We start from the raw sequence: 20,383 nt of genomic DNA on the forward strand, positions 1-20,383 counted from the left end.
CTGGTGTTTGTTGCATTGTTGTTGTTGTTGTTGTTTTACATCATCAGTTAATGTTGGGCCAGTCACCTTTGGGGGTTGACTCCTTCCATTTGCCATATTATCCGTGTATAAACTACAGGATATTAGATTCTGTCCATGGATTATTTCATTAGATACTATAACATTTATAGACCATGATTTAATTCTCTGTGTTTCACATACTTGATAAGAGCTGTTACTAATCTAAAATTGAGGAGTTTTTGTTACTGTTTTTAGTAAATCCTAAAGTCCGCTTTCCTGTATATTGAGACTGCAACATCTCCATTGAATATATATGAAAACATTAGCTGAACTCTTATAATGGAATTTTTTTTATTCTCATAACTTAAATATTTTCCTGAACAAAAATTTCCAAAATTGAAATTCTTCAGACATTTTTTATAAGGTCTCACTAATTATACTGAATTGTGTGGATCCTAAGAGGAATGGACCATTTTCTGTTTCATCTTTCATTGCTATACATTTTTACTTGTTAGGTAAAGCCTATATGTCTTTATCATTTATAAATTAAGATCACACTGTAGCTTAGATAATAGATAGTCCTAAGTAGACAACTACATACATAAATATGTAAATGGCTATGCACATTTTGGGGCAATATGCATATTACTTACTAGGAGAAACTTTTTTAACAAGTATATAAAATCAAGTACATGTTCTATGTAAATTAAAAAGTAGTCAGTTCAATATTTTTAATATTATTGATTTGAAAGGCAGAGTTAAGAGAGAGAAGGAGAGAGAAAGAGAAAGATACAGCTTTTGTCACTGTTTCATTTCCCAGATGGCTGCAATGGCCATTCTGGACCAGGCCAAAGCAGGAGCCAGGAGTTTCTCCAGGTCTCCCACATGGGGAGCAGGGACCTGAACACTTGGACCATCTTCCATTGCTTTTCCCAGGGCATTCCCAGGGTGCGGGATCAGAGGTGGAGCAGCCGGGACAATAACCAATGCCGACATGGAATGCTGGTATCATAGGCAGCAGCTTTACCTGCTACAGCACATTTCTGGCCCCTCAACAATACTTCTTACACTTTTTTTTATCCAACTATCTTAGTGGGACATTTACTGGAAAAAAGAAGACACTATGAAATACTGCAGTAGAATTGTTTTCAAGTAGAAAATGTCAAAACGTAGAAATATAATGTGGAGTTTAAGCATATGTAAAAAAATACAAAATGGAAGTATAAGAGCTTGGTTTTTATATACTATAAAGAAAGTGGCATAACCACTGAAAATTATACTGATAATTGAAGATGCATTTTGTAAATACCAAAATAAAACAAAAATTATTATTCACAAGACAAATACATACATAAAAACTATAATATATTCATACAGAATGTATACAATCAATGAAAAGGGAACGAAGAATAGATAGGGAAATAGAAAACAAAAGCTGGAAAATGTATTCAAATTTGACCATACCAATAAGCACAGTAAGTGAAAACAGACCAATCTACAACAACGTATTATACATTTCAAAATAACTAGAGGAAAAGAGTTTAAAAGTTCCAACAAAGGGCCAAAGCTGTGGTGAAGCCTCCGCCTAGGGCACCAGCATCCCATATGGGTGCCAGTTCAAGTCTTGGTTGCTCAACTTCCAATCCAGATTTCTGCTAATGGCCTGGGAAAGCAGTGGAAGTTGGCCCAAGTGCTAGGGCCCTTGCAACCATGTAGGCACCTGGAAGAAGCGCTTGGGTTCTGATTTTGGATTGGCCCTACTCCAGCTGTTGTGGCCATTTGGGGAGTGAAACAACAGATGGAAGACTTTTTGTCTTTCCCTCTTTCTATAATTCTGCCTCTCAAATAAATAAAATCTTTTATTAAAAAAAAGTTCCAACACATAGAACTGATAATATTTGAGGTGATGGAAATGTTATTTACCCATATTTGACCCTTATACATTGTATACACTTATTGAATTATACCCCAGAATTTTTTTTAACTTTTATTTAATGAATATAAATTTCCAAAGTACAGCTTATGGATTACAATGGCTTCCCTCCCCCCCTATAACTTCCCTCCCACTTGCAACCCTCCCCTTTCCCTCGCCCTCCCCCCTTCCATTCACATCAAGATTCATTTTCAATTCTCTTTATATACAGAAGATCAGTTTAGCATATATTAAGTAAAGATTTTAACAGTTTGCACCCACACAGAAATACAAAGTGTAAAGTATTCTTTGCGTACTAGTAATAGCATTAAATCACAATGTACAATGCATTAAGGACAGAGCTCCTACATGAGGAGTAAGTGCACAGTGACTCCTGTTGTTGACTTAACAAATTGACAGCCTTGTTTATGGCATCAGTAATCACCCTAGGCTCTTGTCATGAGTCGCCAAGGCTATGGAAGCCTTTTGAGTTCACCAACTCTGATCATATGTAGACAAGGTTGTGGTCAAAGTGGAAGTTCTCTCCTCCCTTCAGAGAAAGGTACCTCCTTCTTTGATGGCCCCATTCTTTCCACTGGGATCTCACTTGCACAGATCTTTCATGTAGGGTTTTTTTGTTTTGTTTTGGTTTGGTTTGGTTTTGCCAGAGTGTTTTGGCTTTCCATGCCTGTAATACTCCCATGGGCTTTTCAGCCAGATCCGCATGCCTTAAGGGCTGATTCTGAGGCCAGAGTGCTGTTTAGGATATCTGCCATTCTATGGGTCTGCTGTGTATCTCACTTCCCATGTTGGATTGTTCTCTCCCTTTTTATTCTATCAGCTAGTATTTGCAGACACTAGTCTTGTTTATGTGCTCCCTTTTGCTCTTAGTCCTATCATTATGATCAATTGTGAACAGAAATTGATCACTGGGACTAGTGAGATGGTCTTGGTACATGCCACCTTGATGGGATTGAATTGGAATCCCCTGGTATGTTTCTAACACTACTGTTTGAGGTAAGTCAGCTTGAGCATGTCCCGAATTGCACATCTCTTCCCTCTTTTATTCTCACTCATATTTAACAGCGATCACTTTTCAGTTAAGTTTCTACACTTGAGAATAACTGTGTGTTGATTACAGTATTCAGCCAAAATTATTAAGTAGAACAAACAAACAAAAATACTAAGAGGGATAATGTGATTAAGCATAAATATTTAAACTTTTTAATATTAAAAAAACAAATCTAAGTAATCCAATTTAAAGTAGGATTAGCATGTTTGTCTAATAAAAGTAAGACCAAAATATGCACGGCATCCAAGAATCACAGTTTGTATATAAAGGAAACAAATAGTATCAATGTGAAAGGATGGAAAGCAGCATACCATGTTAATTAAAATAATTCCAGAATGCTATAAATAATATCAAAGGAAATCCAGAGTACAATATCTTACCAGTGAAAGATCATTTTGCAATGACAAAAGGGTAAAATTATCTAGATGATATAATAATCTTAAATATTTATGCATCTAATGATGGTTTCAAAATACATATAGCAAAATCTCATAGAATGAAAAGGAAAATTAGTCAAATCTGCAACTACAATGAGAGATATAAGTGTCTTTCAACATTTTATAGAGCAAGTAGATAATTTTTTTTCTTAAAGTTTTTTATGCATTTGAAAAGCAAAGTTGCAGAGAGAGCTCCCATCCACTGGTTCAATCCTAAATGGCTGCATCAGGCAGTGCTGTGTCTGGCAGAAACCAGGAGCCAGGAGCTTCTTCCAGGTTTCCCTGGATGCAGAGGTGTAAATACTTGAGCCATCTTCCCCTACTTTCCTAGACACATTAGCAGGGAGCTGGAACAGAAGTGGAGCAGCCAGGTCTCAATCTGGTGCCCATATAGGATGCTAGCATCTGGTGGCAGCTCAATTGGCCTTGCCAGCCCCAGAAAAGAATTTAATAGTCCCCCCCACACACGCACACAAATATTTGAACAATGCTATCAAATAACTTGACTAAATTAAAATTCACAGGCCATGCCATCCAACATTAAAAGAATACAAATAATTTTCAGGTGCCTATGAAATACATACTAACAAGACCATAGGCCATAAACCAAGCTTCAGAAAATTAAAAGGAATTTCATACAAATTATGTTGTGTGAGCACATGAGAATTATGAGTCAATAAAAGAAAGATCTCTGGAAAATCCCCAAGTATTTGGAAACTAAATAGCAAACTTTTTTTTGCTTTTGGAGATTTATTTGTTTTATTTGAAAGAGTTACAGAGAGACAGGGAGAGACAGAGAGGTCTTCCATCCACTGGTTCACTCCCTGAATGGCCGCAATGGCTAGAGAGAGGCAGATCTGAAACCAGGAGCCAGGAGCTTCTTCCATTCTCCCTGGTGGGTACAGATGCCCAAGGACTTGGGCTGTCTTCTGCTGCTTTCCCAGGTTATTAGCAGAGAGCTGGATGGGACGTGGAGCTGCCAGGAATTGAACTGGTGCACATACGGGATGCTGGCACTGTAGGCAGCAGCTTTACCAGCTATGCCACAACACCAGCCCAAAAACTTTGCAATAATCAATTAGTTAACGATATAAAGAGGGAAAATAGTGGTTTGGAATTGAATGAAAATTAAAACACAGCATGAAAAATTTGTGAGATATTATTAAAACAGTATTTAGGGAAGAATTTATAGAACTAAAGGTCTGTATTAGAAGAGAGAAGTCTTAAATCAGTAACTTCCATGTCTACCTTAAGAAACTAGACATAGAATAATAAACACAAAGTAGAAGTAATGAAACAGGATAACAGGGATCATAGATAATAGAAAACGATAGAAAAAATCAATATAATCAAAAGTTGTCTCTTAGAATATCATTAAATTGATAAACTTTTAGCCAGACTGACCAGGAAAAAAATGGAGACAAAAATACCAGTATCATAAATGAGAGTAATGTCATTTCAAGTCCTAAGGTTTTATGATGAAAACATAGGACTACTGTGAGAATTTTATGTCAGTAAATTTGACAAGTAAAATGAACAAATTCCTTGTAAAACACTGAAAAACTCAAGAAAAAAATAAACCACAGACAAGCTGAAATGGACTGTCTTTCAAAAATATTGAATTTCTAGTTTAAAAATCATCCCACAAGGAAATATCTAAGCTCAAGTGGCTTCAATGTTGGCTTCTTCCAAACATTTAAGAAATATTACCTGTTCTACACAAATTTTAACACAAATCTGAAAATAAGGAACTATTTTCAAACTCAATGAGGTGGGTTTACAGCATTATCCTGATTTCAATACCAGAATAAAAGACATTATAAGAAAAGACAACTGTAGACCAATATCCTTTACAAACATAAATTTAGACATTCTAAAATTTTAACACAATCTAACTAAATAAAAAGTATACTTCATACCAAATGAGGGCATGTGGAAATAGGAAAGTGCATCAGTGTAATTAAAAAAGCCAGTAAATGTATTTCATCATAGGAACAAACTAAAAACAAGGATTTCATGAGAAATATTGTACCTTAACTAGAATGTCTAAAATTAAAGAGTGACTATACCAAATGTTGGTAAAGTTCTAGAATAACTGTAACTCTCTTATACTTCTTTTGGAAATGTAAAATTGATTATTTCTTTAAAAATTAAATATGGACTTAAGTATTTGACCAAGAAAATGTGAATAAATGACCATATACAGAGTTGAGTATATCGCTTATTGCAACCAATAACTGGATACAGCTCAAATGTCCATTGATTGGTGAATGGGTAAATAAACTATGATTATTCATGCAATGAAATACTTTTTTACCAATAAAAATGAAGTATTAATTCTAGAATAGATGACTTTCAAAATAATTGAGTAAAATAATCCAAACAAAAAATATATACATAGTATATGATCTTGTTCATACATAATTTTAGAAAATGCAAACTATTTTACAGTGACAGAAAGCAGATCAGTGGCTGCTTAGGAATTGGGGGAAGGGGAAATGAGAAGTGAACACGAAGGGGTAGGAATCATGATAACTGTTCATTTTATGCAGGTACTTCAAAAAGCTTTTGGAGAATGCAATTGACAGATTTATTTTGGTACAAACAAATTTTGAAACCTGTGAATAGTACTTTTCTTATGATATGCATTTCCCTACTATACATGGGTTTCCAAAATTTTTGTACCAAAATAAACCTGCCAATTCTCTTCCCATGAACCTTTTAAAGTTACTTATAATAAAGTAATTGTATTTCAGTAAAGTTATTTTTAAAAACAGAAAAAAAATTACCTTCAAACTCAGAAGGAATAAAAAAAAAAAAAAAACAAAGCTCTGTCAAGTAGGCTCTGATGGAACAAGGACATAACCTCAGCCATTTGAGGTCTTGTTACCCTGCCTTCTTTCAACAGACCAGTTCAGTCTCACACCCTGTATTGTTCCCCAGGCCACCCCCTATATCGTCCCCAGGTTTGGAAGCCAGTGGGCCAAACCTGAAGAACCTGTATGGGGAAGCTCACCTCTACCTATTGCCCTCCTTCCTCACTCCTAGCCCACCCAAGATAAAAAGGCCCAGCCTACTGGGGTCTGGGCCCTCTGCCACGTGTTCAGTCTGTGTGCATGCTGGCAGTTGGTCACCCACCTCTGCAGATTTATTTTCTTTGGATAAATCTGGCATGGCTGCAAATTAGTACCTTGTCTCCTCTCTGTTCCTTTCGTTTGGTGCCCTGTGTGAGGAGGCAGTAATCTGCCCTTTTTTCCTCACAGGCTCTTTGCTATCCTTGGCCATGCTGATTTATCCTCCCTGAGTCCACAGTCTGCTCGCAATGGGTGTGCCAGTTCCTATTTCTAGCAGGTCTCTGAGCTTTATTTGAAGCCATTTGTCTGATTAGGCTGAACAAGTATATGATAATGTCTAGTACCATTTAAAACAAATTAATTTCCCATTTCATTTATTTGGCCATAATTTTCAATCTGGGCCCTGCTTGCAAATGACCTTTTATAAAGAGTCACAAACAAAGCTATCATAAGAAAATACATCTAAAAGTCCTAAACTCAGCATCTCAGTCTGACTCTCCCCATATGTACATTCCTGTGATTATCAGCTTTCTAGATAGATAGATAAATGATAGATAGATAGATGATAGAGATAGATTATAGATATAAATATTTCCTTTAATGTCTTATTTTCATAAGATATTGGTAAATGCCAGTGTTTTATCTTTTTCCTAAGGCTATAAAGGAGATTCTGTATGTTCTGTTATAAAATTAGCTAATTAATAATTTCTCTATATTGCCACTAAGCAGAACTACATGGTTAAGTTATGATGATGGGGTCTCACAGTATGCATGTTATAAAATGGCAAGTCGTCATGGAATGTCAGGCATATGAGTGAGTGAAAGTATCTGAGCTAGAACACTAACTAGGAGAATGAAAGGCATCCATTTCTCATGCTGTTTTCCAAGGGTTTATTTTGTGAATTAAGGGTAGTGTTGTCTGGGACGGGAAGATGTAAGTGAAGAGAAAGATAGACAGACATAGAGGAAAAGAAGCATGGGAGGGAGAGTTGAAGAGAAACAAGGCCAAGAAGAGAAAGCAAAGTTAAAGATACCCCTCCCCACAATAAACCCAAGATGTACAATGGAGTCTAATGAAAGACACCCTATGTGATATTCATGTAGAAACCACGCTGAACAGATAAATTATTTCTAATTTAGCTCTAGGAATGGCAGCTATTTACCCTGGACATACAGGAGCAAGTATCTCACCCTTCTGGCTACACACAGAATCCTGAATTATTATCTGTTTGTGCCTGATTTCTGTGGCTTATATTATCATATTGATATAAATAACCATAGTCTCCCAAGGAAGCTATTATGTTATCCACAGTAAGCCTTTGTTCTCAATGCATGAGTCTAAATGCTGCATTAAACAACTCCCATTTAGGTAGAACATCATGCAGCAACTCTGACAATTATATATAGAAAATGTGCTTCTGTGCCTTTTTAAAAATCATGTGAACAATAAGATCACCTAGGGTAATTTCCCAGCGAAGTCTTGAAGGACTATGATATCATCTCAGTCAGTCACCTACTATAACCTCCCACTGAAATGATGGCTCAATGCTCTATTTTGATTGTTTCAATCAGAACAAAATGAATAAACTTAATATTTAAATATCCCCCATAGTTTCCATCATCAACCTTCACAGCCCAATTTATTTGAGCCTTGGAGAAATTGTCTGTGATCCTTGTCTTCTATGTGTTTAGCATACATTATAGTTCATTATCATACCAGCCCTCAACAAACTGATTTAGAAAAAGAAAAACAAAGAAGGCCTTGACCCTTGGTGGGAAAAAAAAGTAGAGGATGATAAGACCATGTTCATAGTCTAACAAAGTATCTATAAAACTCAAATGTCTCTGATTTACAGTTGTCAGAGAATGTTTTCAAGTGTCATAGGAAATATGAGTTTGGAAACATTTAAAAAACCAAAATTAGTAAGGAGACATTATATCTCCATATATAAAGCTTTGACAGGGAGCTGGTAAAAAAACAGGACAAAAATGTTCTAGTGACTGCAAATAAGGATAACTCTGCTTTGTCTAGCTCTTTCTCTGAACTGGAGTAGGCATCCTGTTTTCAAGTCTCTGGCCTCAGCAATGTGACCCACACTACACCCTGGGATAGGAAGTTGTGCTATCTCTCCCCGCCCCTATCCCATCATAATTTTTGTCTAGCCCCTTCCAAACTAATTCCAAACTCTATTTCAAATAGGCCATAGGTATCCACAATTAGTTCAGTCTCACATTAAGACCACTGGGGAAGAGGTGGATGTTTGGTGTAGAGGTTAAGATCCTACTCGGGATGTCTGTATCTTATATCACATTCCTGGATTCAAATCCTGCTTTGCTCCCATTCCAGTTTCTTGCTATGTGCAACCTATGGGTAGTAGCAATGGCCAAAGTACTTGAGTCCCTGTCACCTGTTGAGAGAACAGGATTGAGTTCCAGGGTTCTGGTTTCAGAAGTTGTTGAGGGCATCTGGGGAGTAAACCAGCAAATAGAAGAGAGTCTTCTCTCTCTTTCTCTCTCTCTCTCTCTGTCTCCCTCCCTCTCTTTTGAATGAATAAAAATTAATTAATACTTTTTTTAAAACTGAGGGAAAAATAATAAAATCACTTCCCAATCCAAAAAAAGGTATAGCTTCAGAATTTAGCAGATGATCATCTAGGGAATATGATAATTTTCATAGAATTTAGTATTCTTGACAAACAATATTCACAAATAAAACTCCAAGACTACTCTCACAATGTCAGAAGAGGCTGGAGCTTGGTAGGACTTGAGAGATCATCTGGTTCAACATTTTCTAATAAAAAAGTAAATAAAAATTTTAAATTACTTGTTATTGACATACAGAAATAGAGAAAGATTTAAAAGTGTTTGATTTTGATGTCTCTTTACTTTCACTTAATTGATAGCCCTCTGCCTCAAACAACATTGTTAGACTTTTTCCAAGATGAAAGTAAAAGTGCTTGTTAGTGAGATTTCTTATGAAGCCTAGTATTATGTCTTTGGCAATGACTACTTAGGACAAAATGTACACTCTCAGACAAAGAATTTTTATGGTGAATTAAGCATGTTCTGGAAGATTCTGAGCTATAATGATATCATTCTGTATTCATAATGATTTTTTCCTAGAGAATAAAATTTATAGATTCTTTAGGGTGTTATTTCCATAGCCACAAAACATGCCAGAAATTGGAGAATGAGCTTGGTAGATGTATTGTTCTTTTCTGGATGCAAAGCTTATTATTCACCTCCACAACATTGATATCCTTTCAGATTTATTTAGCTCACCTCTTCAAATTCCCTCCTCTTCCTACTCCTTCTCCTCATTCCTTTCTTAGTCCTCCTCTTTGTCTTTTTCTTTTTGCTGAAACAAATCCATCAAGTCATATCATATGGTATTTACTACTCATATTCACAAACATCAAAAGGATGGCAAGCTGTTTAGTATCCCGCAGATGAACATGCGCTAAAAAGTGGCATTAGCAATTGGGCACTTGCTGCCCACTGGGCACCAAGCAGCGATGTGCTCCAGATTTGGCGTGTGGTTCCATAGAGAAGAGTGACATTCATTACAGTTGTATCAAAAACAAATTATGTACCAAATGTTTGCCTCAATAAGTATTTGGACAATCATTTATCTGTCTTTCATTTATCCCTTCACAGCCTCAACCCTTCAGCTCTAATCCTGCTCAGTACTTTGCCTATTTGTAGATTTGCCCATCTCTTTTTATTTTTCTTTTTTGACAGGCAGAGTGGACAGTGAGAGAGAGAGACAGAGAGAAAGGTCTCCCTTTGCCGTTGGTTCACCCTCCAATGGCAGCCGCGGCCAACACAATCCGATGGCAGGAGCCAGGTATTTGTCCTGGTCTCCCATGGGGTGCAGGACCCAAGTACTTGGGCCATCCTCCACTGCACTCCCTGGGCACAGCAGAGAGCTGGCCTGGAAGAGGGGCAACCGGGACAGAATCCGGTGCCCCGACCGAGACTAGAACCCAGTGTGCCGGCACGGCAAGGCAGAGGATTAGCCTAGTGAGCCGCAGCGCCGGCCTTATTTGCCCCTCTCTTACTTGTTTCTCGGAGTCCATTACAGTTTCACCTTGTGCTACCAGCCCCAACGTGTAACTTGAGAATCATGCAATGCCTAGAAAGAGGAGAAACATGGACAAAAAAATGAGTATAAGTTCTTTTTTTAATAAAGATTTATTTTATTTTATTTATTTGAAAGACAGAGTTATGGAGAGATGTAGAGACAGAGAGAGGTCTTCCATCCAATGGTTCACTCCCCAATTGGCTGCAACGGCCAGAGCTGCGCTGATACAAAGGCAGGAGCCAGGAGCTTCCTCCGGGTCTCCCATGCGGGTGCAGGGGTCCAAAGACCTGGGCCATCTTCCACTGCTATCCTAGGCCACAGCAGAGAGCTGAATCAGAAGAGGAGCAGCGGGGACTAGAACCGGTGCCCATATGGTGTGGGGAGCAGCCCGGACTGGACTGAGTTACTGGAATTAAGACTTATTCTATGCATCTGCTCTCCCACAATATGGCGCTGGGAGAGAAGTAAACAGCTTCCACACAGCTGCCTCCAGTTCAGCTAATAAACTGTAGGACTTGCTCCTGATTGGAGGAGAGCAGCGTACTCGGCGTGTGGGCAGCCGAGTTGGGATTGGCGGAGGAGGACTATAAAGGAGGAGAGAGACGGCATGCACCAGGAACATCTATGGGGAACATCTAAGGGAACCCGTGCAGCCCCCGAGAAAGCCGGCCGGCGGTGTGCCGCTCCCCTGCGGAAGTGGGGAATGTGGCCAGGGGGAACTGCCCTTCCACGGAGGTGGAAGGGATAGTAGCCAACCCGGGAAGAACCAGCAGCAAACCCGGGGAGGGCCGAGCAGACGAAAGAACAGCGCAGGGTCTTGTGTCGTTCCTCCACGAAGAGGGGGAGCGACATAATGGTGCCGTGACTCGGATATGAAGCCTAGGCAGGGTTTAGTGTCGTTCCTCCATGAAGAGGGGGAGCGACAATATGGGATGCTGGCGCTTCAGGCCAGGGCATTAACCCACTGTGCCACAGTGCCGGCCCCTATAAATTTTTTTATAAAATGTTTTCTATAGTTCTCATGGTGTCTCATTCTTATCATGTAATTGATAACAGCCATCAGAGAACTAGAAGTATTTGCTTTTTATTTTCTGGGTGTCCAAGATTGTTATAAGAAGATGACCTAAGATTTAGAAAGGTACAAGTCCAAATTTAAAACAAAGCCCTAGAAACTAGAAATTATCTACATCAGGCCCCTTAAAGATTTAGAAACTATGGAGCAGAAAAGGTCCAAGATCTCAATGTTAGTTTGTGCCTGGGGACGCTGACATCACACCCAAGGAAGCTTTCTTCTACCCCATACTGCAAAATTTTATTTTAGGACATCTGTTTTAAAAATAAAAACAACACTAGTTTTCTCTAACTCAGATTTAGAGATATGTACTGGAAATGCGTTAGTATTAACATAGGAATTTTCCCTTTAGCATTTAATTAAGTCCTGGGAAAAGAAGTGTCTTGGGGGCACTGAATTTCAAACCTCTTCTCTCTGTTTCTTTCCCTTCATTCATGTAAGCAGTTGAGTCATCACCATTATCTTTTGCCTGGTATAGTAACCTAAGGTCATCTTGTATCATCTCTCTCATTTCCATCTTCTCTAAACTTCCCACCGTGCTTGCTCCCTCCTTCCTTCCTATCCCTTCCCCTTCTCATATCGGTCTCTGAGTTTCACATAATTGATTTATTTTTCCTCAAGCCCCATATCTGGCTTGGAAAGGTTACCACCCCAACTCCAACCTTCACCACCTCTACAGAGTACCTTATCTTATCTCCAGGCAGGACCTTCAAGGTCTTTAAGCAACAGGAGCTATTCAGAGAGCAGACCCCAATCTCTAGTTTGTCCTCTCAAAGCCCTCCTGAACTGTTCCTCCTGCTCTTGCTGGCTGTCCGTGGCTCTTTTGGCTATTGGCATCACATGTGTTAATAATTCAATAGGAGGGCTAGGCAACAATTCAAGCCTCCAGAGAAGGAGTGATCTTATCCATTCCTGCTCATGCTTGATTTTCAGCTATGCTTTCATTTAGGCATCTCCAAAGATAAGCAGACATTTCAATCTCTGTGTGCCAGAGATGTTCTGTTAGTCTGGGAACAGTTGGAAAGGAAAGTCAGCCTCCCAACTGGGTAAAGCAGACTTTGGGCCAGCGCTGCCACCCCATTGATCTTGATGCCCTCCATGCTGTGCCACACATGGTGACTCGGCTGCAGAGCCCACAGGGAAACACTTTTTACCAACAGAGCTATGCAAGCACCATCCTGTTGGCTCAGACTCACACTCCTACAATTCTCTTTTGAAAACAGAAATCTTATCGTTTGACCTCAACACTTTAAAGTTTGTGCATATTTCAGCATTCCTGCATCATCTAATTATTGTGGAATTTAACACTCATTATGGTATAACATCAAATTATTTTTCTAAATTCACTTCATCCATGTCACTACCACTGACACAGCCCCCTCAGTACATCCTGAGTATCCTGGTCCTCAAATAAAATTTTGGGTTACCTGATCATCTCTCTTTGGAACTCGGGCCTCATATTCATGATTTTTTAAAAATATTTTGTTTGTAGGAACACAGAAACATCTTCCATCTACTGGTTCACTCCCAAATGCTAGAGATGGGCCAGGCTGACAAGGTTTGTCTTCATCACAATAATTTCTTGTAAAAATCAAATTGCCAGCATTAGTTTGGTTAAATAACTCAACTTATCAATAAATCAATCCATAATAGTCTTAATGCACCTAAGCCAGGCACATGGGAGATATTACAATGGAAACTATACGTTGCTTGCCTTCCAAGAGATTATGCCTTTTAAGGGCAATAAGTTATATACATAAATGATCATGAAGTAAGTATTTTAAAAGTAGCATATAGCAAGTGAATGGATATGCAAATGAGAATGATGCATATGCATTGTTATGTAAGAGGGAAAGAACACTTGTATCTGGGATTAGAAGTCAAGTATTACAAAGGTAAAGAAGTAAAATAATAGATGAGTTTGTAGAGATGAAAATAAACTTAGTTGTAGAAAATTATATGAACAATAGCATCAGATACAAGTTCTCAGGGTTTAGAAACTTATCAATTTATATAGAGGAGAGAAGTGGGAAATAAAATTGAGGTCAAATTTTGAAAAACCTTGAATATCACTCTACAAGCATAGCTTTTACTTTCTGTGAGGAATAGATATCCTTGAAAGGTTTACATTGAGGTGAATAGAATGATGAAAATATCCTGTGTATACCTCTTTGACTAGTAGCTTCCGTCACTGAGAGACAGTAAAGAGTGGAGCATTTAACAGCATTGACTACTGGCTTTGGTTCCAGACTCTGCCACTTAGTACAATGGGGAGTTTGGCACTGTGCTTAACTTTTCTCTTGAGTTTTCCTACTCTAAGGTGATAATGATTATGATGTTGAAGATGATAGTTGTGAAGAGTGAATGAGTAATTAATGCTTATGAAATGGTTAGAAGTGGATAAGCTCTATGGAAGAGCCTGACATAATTATTTTTGTTATTATTACTGTTGAACAGGATATAAACACATAAGAAAAGCTGGATGACTCCTTTTAGTTTCTGTCATTTAAAAATTAAATATCCTGGCTGGTGCCGCGGATCACTAGGCTAATCCTCCGCCTGTGGCGCCAGCACTGCAGGTTCTAGTCCCGGTTGGGGCACCGGATTCTGTCCCAGTTGCTTCTCTTCCAGTCCAGCTCTCTGCTGTGGCCTGGGAGTGCAGTGGAGGATGGCCCAAGTCCTTGGGCCCTGCACCTGCATGGGAGACCAGGAGGAAGTACCTGGCTCCTGGCTTCGGATCAGCGCAGCACGCCGGCCACAACGCGCCGGCCATAGTGGCCACTTGGGGGGTGAACCAACAGAAAAAGGAAGACCTTTCTCTCTGTCTCTCTCTCTTACTCACTGTCTAACTTTGCCTGTCAAAAAAAAAAAAAACAAACAAATAAATATCCTAAAAAACTCGGTACTAAAGAAAAATAGACACTAATCATAGAGCATTGCAGATTGAATTGCATATACTATAACCATAGGTAAGTGGAGGAAGGCATTTTTTGGCAACCTAGACAATAGTTCCATTTATTCATTGTGGATTAATTAAAAAGAGTGGAAAGAGGTATGCATGCATTCAACTTACTTTTAGGCTACGGAAATAGGATTTTAAAATCCTATCATCTGTGGGGAGCAACTCGGACTATACTGTTACTGGAATTAAGATTTATTCTATGCATCTGCTCTCCCACAATATGGCGCTGGGAGAGGAGGAAACAGCTTCTACTCAGCTGCCTCCAGTTCAACCAATAAACTGTAGGATCTGCTCCTGATTGGAGGAGAGCAGCGTACTCGGCGTGTGGGTAGCAGAGTTGGGATTGGTGGAAGAGGACTATAAAGGAGGAGAGAGACAACATGCATCAGGGAACATCTGAGGGAACACCTGTGCAGCCCCCGAGAGAGCCGGCTGGCGGTGTGCCGCTCCCCCGTGGAAGTGGGGAAAGTGGCTAGGGGGAACCGCCCTTCCACGGAGGTGGAAGGGTCGGTAGCCAACCCGGGAAGAACCAGCAGCAAACCCGGGGAGGGCCGAGCAGACAAAAAGAACAGCGCAGGGTCCTGTGTCGTTCCTCCATGAAGACAGGGAGCGACAATCATCAAATCATATTTGTGCATTCATGCATTCACTATATATTATTTTCCATACTGCTTAATTCTTGGTCAGATTTCTTGAACAGGATATCAAATGGACAGGTGAAAAAAGAAAAAATAGATTTGTTTGACTTTATCAAGTTTAAAAGTTTTATGAATAAAAAGTCACTATCAAGAGGGTAAAAAGACACTGCACATACTGGGAGAAAGTATTCGCAAATACTTAATATCCAGAAAATATAAATATTCTGCCAGTTAATCATAAAACAAAAACAATCAAACAGAAATGAGCAATGGACTTGGATAGAAATTTCTCCAAAAAAGATACACAAATGGCTAACAATCACATGAAAGGATGTATAATATTAGTAGTCATTACGAAAAAACAAATCAAAGCAACAAAAAGATACCATTATGTTAGCTATAATTTAAGAACAAAAATAAAAACAGAAATTAAATGTTGGAGAGCATATGGAGAAATTGAGATGTTGATGCATTGCTAGTGAGACAGTAAAATGGTGGCACATCTATAGAAGGTAATGTGAAAGTTTCTTATAAATTAGACATAAGATTACCAGTTCCACTTCTAGTTATACACTCAAAAGAGTTGAAATCATGTGCACATCAATGTTCATAGAAGCATTATTCACAGTAATCAAAAGCTGAAAACAAACCCAAATGCTTGTTGACAGATGAATAAATAAATAAAATATGGGATGTACATGCGGTGACATACTCTTTAGCCTTTAAAAGTTATGGAATTCTGATACATGGATGAGCCTTCAAAACAATATGCTAAATGAAATTTCATACATAAAAGGACAAAAGGTGACTGGAACAAATTCATACAGGTAGAAAGCAGAATGGTGTTATCATGGACTGGGGAAAGAAAATAATGGGGGATTAGTGTTTAATGGCTGGAGTTTCACTGTGAAATAATTAAAAAGTTCTGGAGATGAATAGCAGTGGTGGTTGTACAATATGAATGTACTAAATGCCACCAAATTATCAGCTATAAAATAGTTGAAGTGGTAAATTTTATGTTATGTGCTTTTATCACAATATAAGCATTTCATATTCTGTCATTTTTAAAAACTGCTATTTGTAACATCTAATACCACATCATGAATCATATTTCTTATGTAACAAATATCTTTCAAACAGACATTATTTTTGACAATTTTGAAACGTATTCTTAGTTCTTCTCCAAGTCCATATATCCCCTCTGGATGTTGTTGTTCATATTAAAATATTCTATTCCCCAAATATTAGGCTTCAGAGGCATTTTGTTTTCAATTGGCTACTTAAGATATTTTCTTTTTTTAAGATTTTATTTATTTATTTGAGAGGCAGAGTTACAGACAGTGAGAGGGAGAGACAGAGAGAAAGGTCTTCTTTCTGTTGGTTCACTCCTCTAATGGCCACAACAGTGGTCAGAGCTGCGCCAATCTGAAGCCAGGAGTCAGGAGCTTCTTCTGGGTCTCCCATGTGGGAGCAGGGGCCCAAGGACTTGGGCCATTTTCCACTGCTTTCCCAGGCCACAGCAGAGAGTTGGACTGGAAGAGAAGCGGCCGGGACTAGAACTAGTGCCCATATATGGGATGCTGGTGCCGGCCCCTAAGATATTTTCTAAGAATTATATTTACTATACTGAAAATTTTCAAAGCCAGTATCTATAGTCTAAGTGAAAGTTTCTCATCACCCTATGCCATATATATATATATATATATATATAATATGTTTATATATATATACAGCTAGTACATAGGTTATGTAAGTAGAGATACTTATAATAAAATGTACTTCTATAAACCTTTCTTCTTCAAGAGGTACTAAGACAGAGACTCGAGGTTGATCTAGAAGATCTTTGGGGATGAAGCAATAAAATCCTTGTCTATGCTTATTCATAACAGAAAACCCTTCAAGTCAATGAATTTTCTATTGCATTTATTAAAAGCCCTATGATTATACTCTAGAGAAAAATAAATATAAATTAAGCCTTCTTAATTACTTATATAATTTTATACATATATTAGTCTTACATATTCATACAAAGTAAAATATATTAACTACAAACTGTTTAAAACATTCATTAAAAACTTGTAAAACACCAGGCCATTAGGAAGGGTCAAGTTTAAAATGCCACAATCATTGGACATTTAATCGATGTTGCTTTCCATGACTCTGTATTCATCTTTAAAATTACCACTTTGATTGCAGGTCTAATATCAAGTGCATTTTTTCCCACTGAGTATTGCACATTGTCTCTAGTAATAAAGGCTCTGGATATAGCCAAGGGCAATTCTGTTGAGGGCACATAGGCAATAGTTTACTTGTCCAAAGAGTTCTTGGCTCTGTGATATTGACAATAACAGAAATGTGTTTGGACACCCCAAACCCTGTCAGATATTACTAGGAAGACAATGAAAGGAACAGATGGATATCTTTACAGAGCAACAATTTCTGGACGACACTTGGGGTCATGCCCGTTTTTGTTTTTATTTTTATTTTTTTTTTCAGAAGTTGTGAGAACAGGAATAGAAATGGATCAAAAAGAAGGCCTTAAAGATCTCTGCAGCAAAAATCTTTGATTAGGTTCCTAAAGATTCTGGAAACTAAAATGCGTATTATTTCAGGTTTATTATGAAAAAAATCCTGAAATTTCAAACTATTATTTTATGGATGATATAACAGATTTAAAGGCATACCAACTAGGTTTAGAGTATATTTCAGCACACAAAATGCAAGTTCTTCATTTGTTAGTATATATTTTCCTAGAAAATAAGACATGAATATTATATGTACAAGATAAATCCTGTGTAAACTTTTTTTGAGTCATTCTAATAAGAATTTTGCCATGGATCATTCAGTTTCTTTCTTTGGTCTCTGTTCATAATCAGCTGTCGCTCCCCCTCTTCATGGAGGAACGACACTAAACCCTGCCTAGGCTTCATATCCGAGTCACGGCACCATTATGTCGCTCCCCGTTTTCGTGGAGGAACGACACAGGACCCTGCGCTGTTCTTTCGTCTGCTCGGCCCTCCCCGGGTTTGCTGCTGGTTCTTCCCGGGTTGGCTACTGTCCCTTCCACCTCCGTGGAAGGGCAGTTCCCCCTGGCCACATTCCCCACTTCCGCAGGGGAGCGGCACACCGCCGGCCGGCTCTCTGGGGGGCTGCACAGGTGTTCCTTCAGCTAGATGTTCCCCATAGATGTTCCTGGTGCATGCCGTCTCTCTCCTCCCTTATAGTCCTCTTCTGCCAATCCTAACTCGGCTGCCCACACGCCGAGTACGCTGCTCTCCTCCAATCAGGAGTAGGTCCTACAGTTTATTGGTTGAACTGGAGGCAGCTGCGTAGAAGCTGTTTTCTCCTCTCCCAGCGCCATATTGTGGGAGAGCAGATGCATAGAATAAGTCTTAATTCTAGTAACTCAGTCCAGTCCGAATTGCTCCCCACAGATCCCCCTTTCTTTTTATTTTTTGGCGTTGATACGCGCCTGTCTTCGGTGTCCCGCGGCACACACTCTGCTCTGCTTGCTAGAGTTGCCACAGGTTCTTACAAGTCCTATCAATCAGGCAAACCGAATCCGGGTCCTCTCTTCGCCATTGTGAGGAGGTTTTTAGGCGCTGATGCGTGCCTGTGTTCGGTGCCCTGCAGCGCATGCTCTGCTCTGCCCGCAGGGGCTTACAAAACCTATCAGGCAAACCGAATCCAAGCCTTCTCATTGCCTTATTGTGGGGGAGACTTATTAGTGTTGGTTCGTGCCTATCTTCGGTGACCTGCAGCTCATACTCTGGTCGAGCTGCTTGCTGGCGCTTACCGCCTTAATCAGGCAGACCGAATCCAAGCCTTCTAATTGCGGTATTGTGGGGAAGCCTTACTGATGTTAATTCGTGCCTGTCTTCGGTGACCTGCGGCGCATAAGCTGCTAGCCGCCGCAGGTGCTCATCGTGCTCATCGCCTCACTTAATCAGGCAGACCGAATCCAAACTTTCTCGTTGCCATGTTGAGGGGAGGCCTTTCTATTTCTCTACTTCTCTATCTCCGGGCATTCCTATTTCTCCCATTTTACTCCTATCTGCCAACATTCCCATTTCTCTCACTCCACTTCCAAACTTCTGTTTCTCTTATCCCCGCAGCTTCCCGCTGCCCGCCCCGAGGCTACTTCTCGGCGGCTTCCCGGCTGAGCCGCTTCAGCCCGCGCCTCTCTCATCTGCGCAGCTTCCCGGCTTTGCGCGGCTTGGCTTCGCGCGCTCCGCGGTCTCCACGCCCTTCGCGTCTGCACCACGGCCTCGCGCCAACGCCCCGTGCTCTCTCTGCACGCGGCGGCTTCCGCGAATGTTTCCGCCACCACCGGCATTCAGTCCAAGTTCCCCGGACTAACCTGGCGAATTCTGGCGGCCCACGTCTCTGCCTCTGGTTCCAGATCTTCGCCTCTTGCTCCCCGGGGTGACTTGAAGAATTCCAAGATGGCTTGGCCTGCACTCGCGGCTTCATCCTCCCTAACATTTTTCTCTACCCGGTATGTTTCCTTAAGTTTTCTTCCAACAATATTCCTCCCTCATTTCTCCTGGCCTCTCCCCACAGTCCGTATCCAAGTCTAAGTTTCTTATAGGTTTCACTTTCACTTTCAACCTGCAGTCCGTATCTGAGTCTAAGTTTCTTCTTGCTTTCACTTTAAATCCTAACTTCTTTCCCACAGTCCATATCCGAGTCTCTGCCTAGGCTTTCAATAGCTTCTTCCGGCACCTAGGCTCTTTGCTAGTCTCTCTCTCCGGTATTTTCCTGCTTCTTCCCTTTTCTTCCCTCCTAGGTTTCCTATCCGTCCTAAGTTTCCTATCCGAGTCACGGCACCATTATGTCGCTCCCCCTCTTCATGGAGGAACGACACTAAACCCTGCCTAGGCTTCATATCCGAGTCACGGCACCATTATGTCGCTCCCCGTTTTCGTGGAGGAACGACACAGGACCCTGCGCTGTTCTTTCGTCTGCTCGGCCCTCCCCGGGTTTGCTGCTGGTTCTTCCCGGGTTGGCTACTGTCCCTTCCACCTCCGTGGAAGGGCAGTTCCCCCTGGCCACATTCCCCACTTCCGCAGGGGAGCGGCACACCGCCGGCCGGCTCTCTGGGGGGCTGCACAGGTGTTCCTTCAGCTAGA

General features: G+C 40.0%; 1 long non-coding RNA gene across 1 annotated transcript; it reads right to left on the minus strand.

Moving 5' to 3' along the window:
- Positions 1–3,533: 3,533 nt before the first annotated feature.
- LOC127483295 (uncharacterized) lies at positions 3,534–13,586 on the minus strand. The gene is made up of 3 exons (XR_007909458.2): positions 13,079–13,586; positions 10,557–10,630; positions 3,534–9,853 (listed from the first exon to the last, which is right to left on the minus strand). It is a non-coding gene; the product is annotated as an uncharacterized lncRNA (long non-coding RNA).
- Between the last annotated feature and the right edge of the window lie 6,797 nt (positions 13,587–20,383).

The sequence above is a fragment of the Oryctolagus cuniculus genome, chromosome 8 (assembly GCF_964237555.1).
Source record: "Oryctolagus cuniculus chromosome 8, mOryCun1.1, whole genome shotgun sequence".
In the NCBI taxonomy this organism is placed as follows: domain Eukaryota; kingdom Metazoa; phylum Chordata; class Mammalia; order Lagomorpha; family Leporidae; genus Oryctolagus; species Oryctolagus cuniculus.